Source organism: Callithrix jacchus, chromosome 7 (genome assembly GCF_049354715.1).
Source record: "Callithrix jacchus isolate 240 chromosome 7, calJac240_pri, whole genome shotgun sequence".
NCBI classification, from domain to species: Eukaryota; Metazoa; Chordata; class Mammalia; order Primates; family Cebidae; genus Callithrix; species Callithrix jacchus.
In genome coordinates this window covers 34037721-34052536 of record NC_133508.1, presented here as the reverse complement: position 1 = coordinate 34052536, position 14816 = coordinate 34037721, and the positions used below count along the sequence as shown (strand labels likewise).

At 37.8% G+C, this 14816-nt stretch overlaps 1 protein-coding gene and 1 non-coding gene across 51 annotated transcripts in view; both read left to right on the top strand.

The window, feature by feature from the left end:
* Positions 1-14816, top strand: part of PARD3 (par-3 family cell polarity regulator) — a 716461-nt gene that overhangs the window by 388460 nt on the left and 313185 nt on the right. The gene's annotated exons all lie outside the window — the stretch shown is intronic.
* Positions 10047-10108, top strand: LOC118143432 (U7 small nuclear RNA). The gene has a single exon (XR_004727648.1). It is a non-coding gene; the product is annotated as a U7 small nuclear RNA (small nuclear RNA).

The window sequence follows — 14816 nt, the reverse complement described above, 5'->3', positions numbered from 1 at the left end:
GCCGTCACACTTGGCTTAAGAGGTTTTTAGCAAAAAAGCAATCGTAGGTATTTGTGAGTAGATGAAGAGCTTTTGGTGATGTTGGGCCCTCTGCATTGTCTCTTACCTTGCGACTAGGCTTATTCATAAGAGTCCTATGAATCATTATCACTGGGGTTTTCATTATCACTGGGGTCAGGGGAATTGGGAGAGATTCTTCCCCAATTAGTTGTCCTATTTTGAAGATTAGGGAAGTACTGGGGTTTTTTGGGGGATGATGTCATTTATTGGGAGTTGCTAACCTTGCAGGAGCCTTCTGTCTCTGGTAGCATTTGCCCATTGCCATTGTATATTCCACCTCGCTGCCCAGCTCCACTGTTCCTCTTCATGGTGATATGGGGTGTTTGTGTCTTCTTGTCTGTGCTATGTAGTTGCCACTCTACCCCTTCTTTGTCTCCACATGCCGGGGATTGCTCTCCTTCTACTTCCTTTTCTGGTTGTGACTCATCTTTTAACTGTAACTTATCGAGGGTCTCCTACATTTTTAACACTGAGGTCCATGTGAACACAAGGACATTCATTTGAACAAATGTTTGCCACTAAGTTTTATTCTTAAACTTAAGCCAGTATGGTACTGTTTAGAAATATTTTAACAAGTAAATTTTTTGAAATAATTATGTAATTGTTGGTTCTTAAGTTGCCTATCTTAATTTTTGAATTATAGAAGTAGATTCTATAGCACTATAACTATTTTTGTTCTCTTTTCCTTGTCTCTTTTCTACAAAAGAATACCGTTCTCCAAAAGGACATTTAGTGTAAAGTAAGCCACCAAGCACATGCAGAAGGTGGATGGTTTCTGTTTATTGTGTTTTTAGTTGTTTAACAATTATGTCGAAATGCTACAAGTAATGAGGAAACTCAGTTTGTTGAATGTGCACGATGTACCAGGCTTTCTGCTAAATATCAGCGTTCATGATCTTGTTGGTAAAGCAGGCATTACTATTCCCATTTAAAGGTGAGAAAACACATCCTTTTACTAAACTGTTTGCATGTTACCTACCTAGTAAGTGATGGAGATACAATTTAAAAACAGTTGATTCTCGTTTTAAAAACTATTTCTTGTACAGTTGAAAGTTTAATTCTAAATTTGCCATTTTGGTTTTGCTCAAATATTTCTTTAGTATTGACTCTAGGCTTTGGTGTTGAGTATTGATTAAAAACAATTCCAACTCTGTTCTCAGATACCTGGCAGTTTATTGGGTCCACAGAAGATTGGGATTGTTGTTGTGTTTATGATGAAGTAGTAGAGGTCGATGTAAAGCATCTGTGAATGTTTCAGTGGCTTTGACAGTTGAAAAGAGATTTGGGGACTCTGCCCAAAACACAAAAGTTGCTTTGGGTGAATAGATAGTATTGACTTTAGGACTTGAAGCACCAGTAAGAGTTAAAATAGAAGGGGATTAAAATCCTTTACAGAGAGTCAGAGTATAGGTGAAAATGGATTACAAGAGCATGCCACTGTGCCCCGCCCCACCTATTTTCATGATGATGTGCACCTGTAATCCCAGCACTTTGGAAGGCCAAGACAGTAGGATCGTTTGAGCCCAGGAGTTCAAGACCAGCCTGGGCAACATAGGGGGGAGATACCCCTTTCTACAAGAGTAAAAAAGTTAGTCTGACATAGTGGTGTACACCTGTAGTCTCAGCTGCTAGGAGGGCTGAAGTGAACTCCTTGAGCCCAGGAGTTCGAGGCTGCAGTGAACTATGATTGTGCTACTACACACTAGCCAGGGTCACAGAACAAGGCCCTGTCTACAAAAAAGAAAAGAAATTTGGTGAAATTTTTGTTTGTGAGTAAGCTGATGTATTGAGAGTTGTTTATGAGTGGCCAGGGTGCATAGAACTTAGATTGGCTTCTGGTTGTGAAAATATCCAAATGTATAGTGTCAAGAGGCAATGTTGGTGAAAGAAGGGGTTTAGGGTGTCATATTGCTTCCAAATGAATGTTTCATTCATGAAGGTATAATGAAAATGGATTTGAGAAGAGAGACACAAAAGGGAGAAAGCTTAGGAGGATGACCAAGAATATTCTAAATGCAGGCTATTGCAATAGAGAGAGAAAAAAAATTGGAAGATAGTAGGAGGTAGAATCAGTTGGTCTTGGTCATGATCAAGTTGTAATTTTTGTATGATTGAGACATTTAAAGTGGCTCACAGCAATTTCACTAGAATGGAGGGACACACCCCAGGTTTCTAGGAGGCTATGAAGAAAATGAGAGGTATAAAATGTGGAACGCTAAGAGAAATAGAGGAAGCTTATTTGTTTTGATTTTTTAAATAATAAGGGAGATTTCTGCCCAGTTGACTGCTGATAGGAAAAAGCCATTGCTCACCTGACAGGTTTTGTTGCTCAAAATTTAAAGTTAGGCCAGGCGTGATAGCTCATACCTGTAATCCCAGCACTTTGGGAGGCTGAGATGGGTGGATCACCTGAGGTCAGGAGTTTGAGACCAGCCTGGGCAACATGGCAAAATCCCGTCTCTATTAAAAATACAAAAAATAGCCGCCTATGGTGGTATACTACTATGCTTGTAGTCCCAGCTACCAGGGAAGCTGAGGAACAAGAATTGCTTGAACCCAGAAGGCGGAGGTTACAGTGAGCTGAGACTGTGCCACTGCATTCCAGCCTGGGTGACAGAGCAAGACTTTGTCTCAGAAAAAAAAAAAAAACAAAAAACATAGAATCTTGATTACCTGAAATACTAGCCAAATTTCATCATGATTCATATTTGATTAGTTTCTTCTGGAGTCTTTCAGAGACCCTCTGGTTTCTACTTACCTAAATGTTTTTCTGTTACTGGAATATACCTTATTGCCTGTTTCTTCGAACAGATTATTATTAATATATTGAATAACATTGGTCTTAATTCTTACCCCAAGAGTTTCTGCTACTAAAATCTCTGTTCATGCTAAGAAACTCTTTATGTTGTTTGTTAGACAATATGAGATGACTGGTGATTTTGTTTTATTGCTCTATGTAAGAAAAAGATGGAAGTGTTCATCAGCGTTTAGCTCTTTGACTTTTCTATTATATTAGGCGAGAGGTTAATATACAGTAACAACACTTGCAAATATAGAAATGTATGTGACCTTAAAAATAAAAGGGAATTTAAGGTTGATCTTCAGTGTGTGGTGAGTTGTGTTTTGCTGGAATAATATTGCTTGGGGACTTCCTATGAAGAAGTAGATAAAAATTGGACCAGAGTTTCATGATTTCTTTTCAATTCCCCATGTGATTAAAAGTTTGCCAGGTTGTTAATACTTGAACTTTAATAATGGTTCTGTGAGTTGAAAAACACCACTATGATTTTAAGGTAGTCTGGAAAACGTAGGTAGTTGTTGCATAAGTTGACTTAACTACTTGAAGCTCTGGTTCTCATAAAAGCAATTTTGATAACATTGCTAGCTTTTTAAAAAAAATGCCCAAATCGAGTGTTTACATATTTGTGCGTATGTAAATCTTTATGCTTTATTTAGGATAATTTTTGGTTAATAACTAATTACAAGAATGATTCCTTTTCAAATTTTATAAAACATTTTAATTGACAAAAATGTATATATTGTGCATAACTGGATTTGAGATATATATACATTATGGAATGACTAAATCAAGCTAAATAAGATAATAAGTATGTAATAGCTCACATACTTCATTTATTTTGTGTGGCGAGAACACTTAAAATCTGCTTTCTTAGCAGTTTTCAAGTATACAGTATATTGTTGCTAACTACTGTCACCATGCTGTACAGTAAATTTCTTGAACTTATTTCTCCTCATGGAAATTTTGTATACTTTTACCAATACCTCCTCACTCACTATCCCCCAACCCCAGGTAACCACAATTCCACTCTACTTTGATGAGTTCAGTGGTTTTAGATTTCACAATAAGTGAGAACATATAATATTTGTCTTTCTGTGCCTGGCTTATTTCACTTAACATAATGTCCTCTATGATCATTCATGTGGCCACAGTGGTAGATTTCTTTCTTTTTAAAGGCAGAAGAGTATTTCGTTGTGTGTGTTCTGTATGTATGTATGTATGTGTCTGTGTATTACACATTTTTCTTATTCACGGTCTACTGATAAACACTGTTGTTAAACAACAAGATAGGTTGATTCCATGCCTTGGCTAATGTAAATAGTGCTGCAATAAACATGTGAGTGCAGCTCTCTCTTCAACATATGATTGCATTTTACTGGGATACATGCCCAGTGATGGGATTGCTAGATCATATAATAGCACCATTTTTAATTTTTTGAAGAACCTCTATACCCTTTTTCATAATGACTGTACTAATTTATATTCCCAACAACAGTGTGCAAGGCTTCCCTTTTTTCCACATCCTCTTTAGTACTGGTTATCCTTCATCTTTTTGATGGTAGCCATTCTAACACGTGGAAGGTGATAGTCATTCTGGTTTTAATTTGCAATTCCCTGATGATTAGTAATGCTGAGCATTTTTTTCATATACCTCTTGGCTGTTTGTTTGTCTTCTTCTGAGAAATATCTACTCAGATTCATTGCCCATTTTTAAATCAAGTTACTTGTTTTATTTTTATTAAATTGCTTGAGTTTTTTAAAGTGTATTTTGGATATTAATCTTTTATCAGATATATTTTTTCCAAATATTTCTTCTATTCCATACATTGTCCTTTTACTCTGTTGATTGTTTCCTTGGCTATGCTGAAGCTTTTTAGTTTGATGTAATCTTGTTTGCGTATTTTTGCTTTTGTTACCTGTGCTTTGGGTTCATATCTGACAAGAACTATCATATCTTGAATTTTTACCCTGCTAAGTTCTTTACATACATTGTTCTTAAACAGATCATATGGGGTAGGCATAAGCATCATTATATCAGTTTTCTGTATGAGGAACTTGAGTTATGAATGTCATATTACTTGCTAAAGGTTACACAGTAAATATACCGTGGCTTCACATCGTAGCCTTTCTAACTCTAAAACCCCTGCTATTATCTACTGAATTATAACTGCATCAACAATGGTGGATTATTCACAAACTGAGATTCATAGGGGTGAGAATAGGTGCTCCTGGATATGCTTTGGGAAATCTGTGAAATCTGTATCCTCCTTTGGGCCCTTGGTCTGGTCCTCTGACTGGAAATTGCTTTACCCAAATATTCCTTGCTTAATTCTCCTAGGTCCTTCAAGTCTTTGCTTGACTCTCACTCCTCACTGAGACCTTCCCTGACCTGTTTACAACTTTATCTTGCTGCCTCTGCTATGTCCCCACTTCTCCAACTTTCCGTATTTCCAGTTCTCCTTACCTTACTCATTTTTAATAGCACTGGCATACATATAATTCATTACATTCATTGTATATTTTCGTTACCTGTCTATTAAAATACGAGTTTCCGAAGGGCAGAAATCTTTACTGTTTTGTTTATTCATCTGTTTCAAGCACCTGAGATGGTGTTTACTATATCATAGGCATTCAGTAATTGAATAAATAAGTCAATGATTCAGGGTGAGAGTTCTCTCTGAATTCATAAACAAGCTTTATTTAATGAGCTTGCAGCTAGGAAAAGAGTTCATGGCTTTCAGCAGATTTTCACTTTAACAGACCAGACCCAAAATTTACTTCAGGTGATCCCTATGCTTTTAAGTAGAATGAAAAAAACATGGATGCTCATTTCAGTTGTATGTGAGCCATAGAAATGTATGATCTACATTAATAACTAGTATAATTAATATCTAGTGTAATTATTTCCAATTGTTTATAATTATTGTAGATAATTTTATATTTATTTTAAATATTTATTACAATTTGTTAACTAGTTGTAATTTTTAATAACTAGCATAATTGTATAATATATGTTAATAACTAGTAAATAGTTCAGTTTGCAGTTTTTCTTGTGATCATTTTGGAAAGATAAATTATGCTTTACATTCCATTTTCGTTTTATTTTGAGATAGGATCTTGCTTTGTTGCCCAGGCTGGAGTGCAGTCACATGATCACGGCTCACTGCAGCCTTGACCACCAAGGTTCAGATAGTTCCATCTCAGCCTCCCAAGTAGCTGGGACCATGGGTGCACACCACCAAGCTTGGCTGATTTTTTTTTTTTTTTTTGGTAGAAATGAGGTCTTGTAGTGTTGCCTGGGCTTGTCTCAAACTCCTGGGCTCAAGCAGTCCTCCCACCTTGGCCTCCCAAAGTGTTGAGATTACAAACATGAGCCACTCCTCCTGGCCTGTTTTGCATTTTAAAATTACAGATTGAAGATTATTAAAATTTGTTCTGAACATGTTAACATGCATATATTTTTGGATGTCACCATTTGAGACAAGAAACCAAACTGTGGGAGTTAATGCCTACGTATTTGTTATAAATATACAGTATGAATTGCCATTATAGTCTTTGTCTTCTATTTGTGCATACAAGTGATGCATTTTTGTTAATTTCTACAAGAATTATTGTCCATGTACATGTAAAACAGGTAGCAATGTTGATTAGGCAGTGGCCATCAAGAGAGAGGACTGCTGTCATCAGTCATTTAAATAGTTGCCCATAATGCTGCACGTTCAGTAAACTTAAAAGCAGGAACATTTTTGTGGATGCAAACGTAGTGAGGCCCCTTGAATTCCAGGCTCATGATCTCTGAGTCATTTAACTGTTTCATCCTCTTAAAGATCATATACCCTTATCTTGGGCATCTGTCTCCCATGTATAAACTTATTGTTAAAGGTTTGAATGCTGTTAATGGGAGGAATAATTTACTAAAACAAGTAGGAGTAAAAAAAATCCCTCTTCACTTACCTACAGAAATATTTGCACATGGATAAGGATGTTAATTGTAGTAGTAAAAACAGGGTGCTAGAAACAGGCTTACGCCTTCATTAATGGAGGAATGACTGTGGGATACTCTTTAGCTATTAAAACTGATTTAGCCTGGGCAGTATAGTGAAACTTTATAAAAAATTTAAAAATATCAGGCCGGGCGTGGTGGCTCAAGCCTGTAATACCAGCACTTTGGGAGGCCGAGGTGGGTGGATCATGAGGTCAACAGATCGAGATCATCCTGGTCAACATGATGAAACCCCGTCTCTACTAAAAATGCAAAAAATTAGCTGGGCGTGGTGGCGCGTGCCTGTAATCCCAGCTACTCAGGAGGCTGAGGCAGGAGAATTGCCTGAACCCAGGAGGCGGAGGTTGCCGTGAGCCGAGATCATGCCATTGCACTCCAGCCTGGGTAACAAGAACGAAACTCCATCTCAAAAACAAACAAACAAACAAAAAACAGCCAAGTGTGGTGGCATGCATCTGTAGTACTAGCTACTCTGGAGGCTGAGGGAGAAGAATCACTCTAGCCTGGAGGCCAGCTTGTCAAGATTGTGCCACTGCACTCCAGCCTGTCTGGTAGAGCAAAGCAAGACTCTGTCTCAGTCAATCATTCAATACAGTTGGGACAAAAATAAATTCACAGGTATTGAAATATTTGCAAGTTGTGTTGTTAAGCAAAAAGAACAAGTTTTACATAATTTTTATGTTTTAATTCTTGTGAAAAATTGCAGTTGAGTATATGGATATGTCCTATATATGAAATAAAAGTAAGAAAATTGTTTTCCAAATTGTTAATGATGATTAATTCTGTCTGAAAAGAGAGTTGGAATAGAAATACAGGGTAAAATATTATATTTTGTATACTTTGCTACTAATTAAGTATTTTATGAAACTAGTAATGACAAAATACTGCTTATTAAAAACTCTCAAATATTAAAAACATTTTCCAAAAAGATACACATTCCAAACTTAGATGGATTGATTTTTCTTGCCTTAAATAATGTTTCTTTGCATTACTTCTTATCCATTTTTCCCTCAACACTGAACCTTTGCTCTTATTTAGAATTTACTTGATAATAAATTTTAAGATTTTAATATTTGCTCAAGCCTGTAGTCCCAGCACTTTGGGAGGCCGAGGCAGGTGGATCAGAAGGTCAAGAGATCGAGACCATCCTGGCCAACATAGTGAAATATGTACTAAAAAGTACAAAAATTAGCTGTGCATGGGGTGTGTGCCTGTAATCCCAGCTGCTTGGGAGGCTGAGGCAGAAGAATTGCTTGAACCCAGGAGGTGGAGGTTGCAGTGAGCTGAGATCATGCCACTACACTCCAGCCTGGTGACAGAGCAAGACTCTGTCTCACCAAAGAAAAAAAAATTTAATATTCAATAATTATTCTGTTTTTTAAATTTAATTTTATGAATACGTCTTTTATTAAAAATTCTAGGCTAGATGCAGTAACTTATGCCTGTAATCCCAGCACTTTGGGAGGCTTAGGTGGTTGAATTGCTTTAGCCCAGGAGTTCGAGACTTGCCTGGGCAACATAGGGAGACCTCGTCTCTAGAAAAATGACAAAAATTGGACGGTTATGGTAACATGTACCTGTAGTTGCAGCTACTCAGGAGGCAGAGGTAGAGGCAGAAAGATCACTTGAGCCTCAGAGGTAGAGGCTACAGTGAGCTCTGATTATGCCACCGCAGTCTAGTCTGAGTGACACAGAAAGATCTTGTCTCCAAGAAATACAGAAATTCTAAAGCTCTCTCTGGACAAGGCTGGAGTTACTTGGCCTCCAGAAGTGAAACACACTAGCAAATGTTTTTATGTGAACTGCAATGTTTGAAGTTAGTCACTCAATAAAGACTAGTGAGTTAAACATTTCTGAAACAGATTTAGGTTATTTTCTAAAGATTAATAATCATGAATATTCAAGTAGACCTGTAATTTATTTGCTCATGTTTATGAGATAAAAGATTAAGTCTTGCAGAGTAACAGTTATTTCACATTCCCGTCGGAAATGTGGATAATGTGCAAAATGAAAAATGTAGGCCAGGTGTGGTGGCTCACACCTGTAGTCCCAGCACTTGGGGAGGCCTAGGTGGGCGGATCGCTTAAGCCTGGGAGTTCAAGACTAGTCTGGGCAACATGGTGAAACCCCATCTCTACAAAAACATAAGAATTAGCCAGGCGTGGTGGTGAGTGCCTCCTGTCCCAGCTACTCAGGAGGCTGAGATGGGAGGATCATTTGAGCCCAGGAGGTCGAGTATGCAGTGAGCTAAGATTGTGCCACTGCACTCCAGTTGGACAATAGAACAAGACCGTATCTCAAACAGTTCACTATTCTTGCTTTTAGAGTGTAAAATTATACTCTTTTTCAGGGTTAGGACAAATTGTTGAGAATGAATAGCTATTAATAGATTTGTTTTTATGGACTTAAGTTTTTATGAATACGCTTTTACTGAAAAAAAATGTGGTATATTTAATTTCTTTCTTTCTTTCTTTCTTTTTTTTGAGATGGAGTCTTGCTCTTGCTCTTCCTCAAGCTAGAGTGCTGTTGTGCTATCTCAGCTCACTGCAACCTTTGCCCCCTACCTACCCCAACCAGATTCAAGCGATTCTCCTGCCTCAGCCTCCCGAGTAGCTGGGACTACAGGCACATGCCACTGCACTAGGCTAAATTTTGTATTTTTAGTAGAGATGGGGTTTTACCATGTTGCCCAGGCTAGTCTCAAACTCCTCATTTCATGATCTGCCTGCCTCGGCCTCCCAAAGTGCTGAGGTTTACAGGTATGAGCCCCCATACCTGGCTAATTTCTAAAATTTCATTTTAGACTTGTCTTGCTACTTTCTCCGACTCTGAAAGAGTAACTTTGTTTTTTTCTGGATTGGTCATTGGTCATTTTTCCTCTATGGAAATTTTTTATAATATCACATTGGTAACTGGTTAAGGAAATATATTTCTATTTTATCACATTGAAAAGTACCTGTGGAAATTAGGCTTAGCCTATTTTCTCCTTTTAATGGTGAAAAGTCAGAAAAGCTGAACAGTAATAAATGCTATTGGTAATTGAAAATCATTAGGACAAATGCACTCATTATTTCCTTTCAAAAATTTTCTCAAATTCAAAATGAACCCAAATAATTGAAATTTCATTTTTTTTTTTAAATAATTGATTTGTTACTTTCAAATCACCATTAAGAATTTCTATGGCAGTGTTACAGCTCTTTTAGAATTTGTCTAGCAGGCTTTCCGGTTTTTTCTGGAAAGCCCCTCTTTATATTAAAAAAAAAAAATTTTGATGGCAATTTAATCATAATAATTCAAAAATAAGAAAAAAAAAACCAGAAAGGAGACACAATATTGGCAGTTCATAGGTGAAGGGGATATGATGTTGAGCATATTTTTTCAATTTTCCCGAGGTTTGAAATTTTTCCAAATAAAAATTTTGAGAATAGGAAATTCAATGTAAACCCATGTTCTTTTCTGTGGCTTTTTAAAACTACAAAGTCAATTCACTCTTACCTGAATACTGTAATCGCCAGATGGGATCTTTCTTTCCACTGCACAGACAAAATCGGTCCACTGAGACCCCAGCATTACAGTAGAGAAAGAGTTTAATTGACACAATGTTGGTTCATGCTGAAGAACTGGAGTTATCATTTAAGTCAATCTCCACAAAAGCTTGAAGCTTAGGGTTCTTTTGCACAATTTGGTGGACAGGAGGCTGGGGAATGGGTGCTGCTGATTGGTTGGGAATGAAATTGTAGGGGTGTGGGAACCATTCCTCATACCTCTAGGTGGGACCACAGGATCCATTGAGTTTTGAGTAAAGGGTCCCTTGTGGTGTCAGTCTGAAAAAAATCTAAAAAAACAAATCTACCTTAGATTCTATAGAAGTGACATTATCTATAGGAGCAATTGGGGAAGTCACAAATCTTGTGACCTGGGGCCACGTGGCACCTGAGCAGTAAGGGATTATAGGAACTATGCCTATCTTACCAGAGTTCAGGTCCCTCTTGTTATCCTAACCTTGTGGTCTTTCATTAGTTTTAGAAGGACTGTTTAGTTTTATGAAGGGCTGTTAATCATCTTTGCTTTAAGGTTAAACTATAAACTAAATTCCTTCCAAAGTTAGCTCAGCCTGTGGACAGGAATGACTAAGGACAACTTGAAGGTCAGAAGCAAGATGAAGTCAAGTATGTCAGATTCCTTCTGTTATAATTTTGCAAAGACATTTTAGTCTGGCCATTGTGGTTTGTGATGTAATCAGATCTTTGTAAATGGAATTTAAAGTCACAATATTCATATGCTATTTTATTTGCAGCCACCTCTATTAGTTCATAGTCTCACCTTCCATATTCTGTCTCTAGCAAATGGATGTTGATGCTAATACCGGGCAGTGTCTGGCCAGGTTTTCATTTTCATTTTGTATCAGGTTTTTCCCTTAGTAATCCTGTGCATTCTGGACAACTAAACACTAGAGTCAGGGACTGAGTTAGATGCTGTAGGTGCAAAGATGCCTGAGAAAAGCCTGGCCCTGGTAGGTGCTTAATGAAGAGCTGAGTTTGCTCACTGTTATTATTAGAACCTCTCATCTCTGTGGGCTGCCTTCTTCTGACATGGTCTCATTTTGAGCAGGAAACTCATGTTGTTGTTTGTTGTTAGTGAAGTTCTCTGCAAAGTCCCCCCTGCCCTCCTTAAACTGGTGTGAAGTGTCACTGAAATGGGCCACTCTCCTGGACCTCTTTTAAGGATACATCTAGTTAGCTGTGTCTGCTCAAAGCATAGCTGACTGTGACATGACAAGATTTGGATTATTGAGGGGCTCTCTCTGCTCCTTCCCTGTCTGTGACACCTGCCCCAGTAAACTTTATTTTTACTTTACATCTTGTGATTCTGGCGATGTGTATTTTGCCCTTTCTTTGCAAGTGATGTATCTTATTCGTAAGTAGCTCTCTTTTGAGGAGGGTAGACCTACATGCATGTGGACAGCTGACTATTCATTAGCACAGACATGAGGTGGATTAACCTAACTACTCTGAGCTGCAATTCTCTATTCCTACAATAGGACAGCATGTGTGTAATGCCTGGCAGGTTCTCGAAGGTTTTTAAATCTGTGACCACCCTAAGTTAATGCCTTCTGTCCTCCTACCCATCTTTGCCCTCTGAGGGTACCCACCATATTAAGTTGTTTTTGGTATTTAAGTATAATATTCATAAGATCAACTGCTTTCTCTGGACAGTACGTATGCACTCAACAGGTATACTTACAAAACACCAAATAACAACTCTATGGGTAGATTTGGGGGTACACTGCACCCCAAGCTGTGTCCCCTCCAAGTGTCTCCTTAATCCCACTGAGGTGCCATAACGATGAGCAGAGGCACTGAGGTATCTAATCCCTTTCTACTGGTCTTTTATACAGTTCAAGTTCCTTTTTAGTTAAGAATCATTCTTTGCTGTTTGACTGGTTTGTTTTAAATTCATTGGTTGATAGTATTTCATTTGTTGGTTCAAGTAACATTTGAACATATGAACATTTGAACATGTGAACAATGTTCAAGTAACATTGATATATGAATAGGCCTTGTAGGATGTAAAACAATACATATAAAAGAAATAATCTGGACAACTGTGAGTAGCATTCAGAAAGAGTGTTGGCACTTTGTGTTATTGATTTTGCTTATTTGTTAATATAGGAAGTCTTTCTTTTCTAATGGTACTCAAGTACCACTTCATTCACTTGGCTGACTTCTCCCTTCTCCTGAGCTGACTGTGTATGTGTCTTCCCATCTGCATTTAGTGACACTGTATTGGTTGCCAGGGTTGGAGTGTTTGTGCCACAGGTATCAGCAAACCCTACATATAGGGCTTCTCCTCAGTTTTTTATTTTTTGGAGATTCTATTAGATGTTTATTCTGGTTCTGTCACTTCTTCACACCAGTTACTACACGTTGGTGGTTATCCCTCCAGAAGTTGGTGGTTCTTCCTCCTTGTCATGGCTTTAACAGTCTGTTCCTTGCATTGATGTTTGTCTTTCACCTGTAAGCTCAAACTTCTGGTTACTGGAAATGAATCTACATGTCTGCATCTGCTTGTCTGGTTTGTCCACCCCCATTTCTCTCTCTATAAGTTCCTTGAAGACTCGTGATATGGAGGGCACTTAGGTAGGTTTTTTTCAGTTTCCGTTTTCCCAGGACTTACTTAGTGATGCTGCTTTTAAAAAATGTTTGAATTTTTTCTTAATATATAATACTTGCACATGTGATATTTTGTTATATCCATGAACGTATAATGATCAGGGTACTGTCCACCACCTTGAGTATTTACCATTTCTCTGGGTATGTTTCAAGTCCTCTCTACTTTCTATTTTGAAACATACAATAGATTGTTTATTTTTTCTTTTTCTTTTTCTTTTTGTAGAGATCGGGTCTTGCTGTGTTGCCCAGGCTGGTTTTGAACTCCTGGGCTCAAGCGATCGGCCTGTCTTGGCCACGCAGTGCTAGGATTATAGGTGTGAGCCTACGGCCAGCCAGATTGTTGTTAACTGTGGTCACTAGATTCAGCTTTTAAAGAAACCCTAGGGTTTTGACCCAAGGATGTGATTTAAAACTGATCTTTCCAACTGCTCAGTCCTATCTGAGTTGCGAGGCTGACTGAGTGTTCCTTCAGGATGTTTTATGGCTAGCAATGTTATGGGATTTTAACTGCCTTGAGAAGACAGCCGAGCCATAGCAGTGCTCTTCTTGGGCATGTGGGTACAATTGACATACTTCGTTTTTTTTTTTAATATGACTTATACTTTTTACCTTGATATTTAGTTCTCCCCCACCTTTCTTCTTCTTCTTCTTCTTCTTTTTTTTTTTTTTTTTTTTTTTTTAAGATTTAATGTCTTGCTCTGTCACCCAGGCTGAAGTGCAGTGGCATGATTATAGCTCACTGCAGCATTGACTTCCTGGGCTCAAGTGATCCTCCCACCTAGCCTCCTGAGTAGCTGGGAATATAGGCATGTGTTACCTACCACCCCCTGCTAGTTTTTTTTTTGTGTGTGTGTGGGGGTGCAGGGGTGTGTGTATGTGTGTGTGTGTTTCTTTTTGTAAAGACAAGGTCTAACTGTTGCCCAGGCTAGATGGGATTTCTTTTAAACTGTCAGAAGAAATGAGATTGTTAACTGTTAGTCTCTTTGACCTTGTCAATTGTTTAACTCAACAACTTTGACGTTTGCAATATTATTACTAGTGTCACAAATTTTCTCACAGTCTAACGATTCTTTTAAGGTAGAATTTTACTAATATCTGACTTGCTACTCTAAAGAATATTTATAGTCACCAAATTGCTCCCCCTATTTTGCAATTCCACTTAAAAAAAATCTTCATGTATAGAGGTGATTTTCAGAATGATAGAGAACAGGGCCAAAATGGTTTGGCCACATGAGGAGTGGGTTTCCTACTTAATGTCCAAGGGACAGACCTAAACCTGAGAAACCCAAGGTGGTGGTAGAGATCTGTGAGGCAGGCAACTCAGGACCCTTAGAAATAAAGAAGAATCTGGATAAAAGAGCTATGAGACTTACTTTAGAAATTGCCTAATGACAGATTCAGGGTTTTGAATAGGAAATAGTATTTGGTATTCAAAAGGTTTCTCAAATAAGTGAAAAAAATGGGTAGAGCTGGCCCTTGAAATGCTAATCTGAATAACAAAGACTGGGTTGATTTTACAGGAAAAGTGTGGAAGGCTTCTGAACTGGCTTTCCTTGTCTTTGCCTTTGTGTGAGTGTACTGTCCATTGTTCCTACACACAATTAAACATATCCGTGCTCTGGAGTCAGATATTAAATGCGTAGGTGTTATTGTTTTTAAAAATATATACCTACAGTTTCATATTTTAAAATGGACTTTAGTTTTTTATCAGTTACAAAGTCTGTATACATGTATATATGTATACACACACACACACACACACACACACATATATAAATCT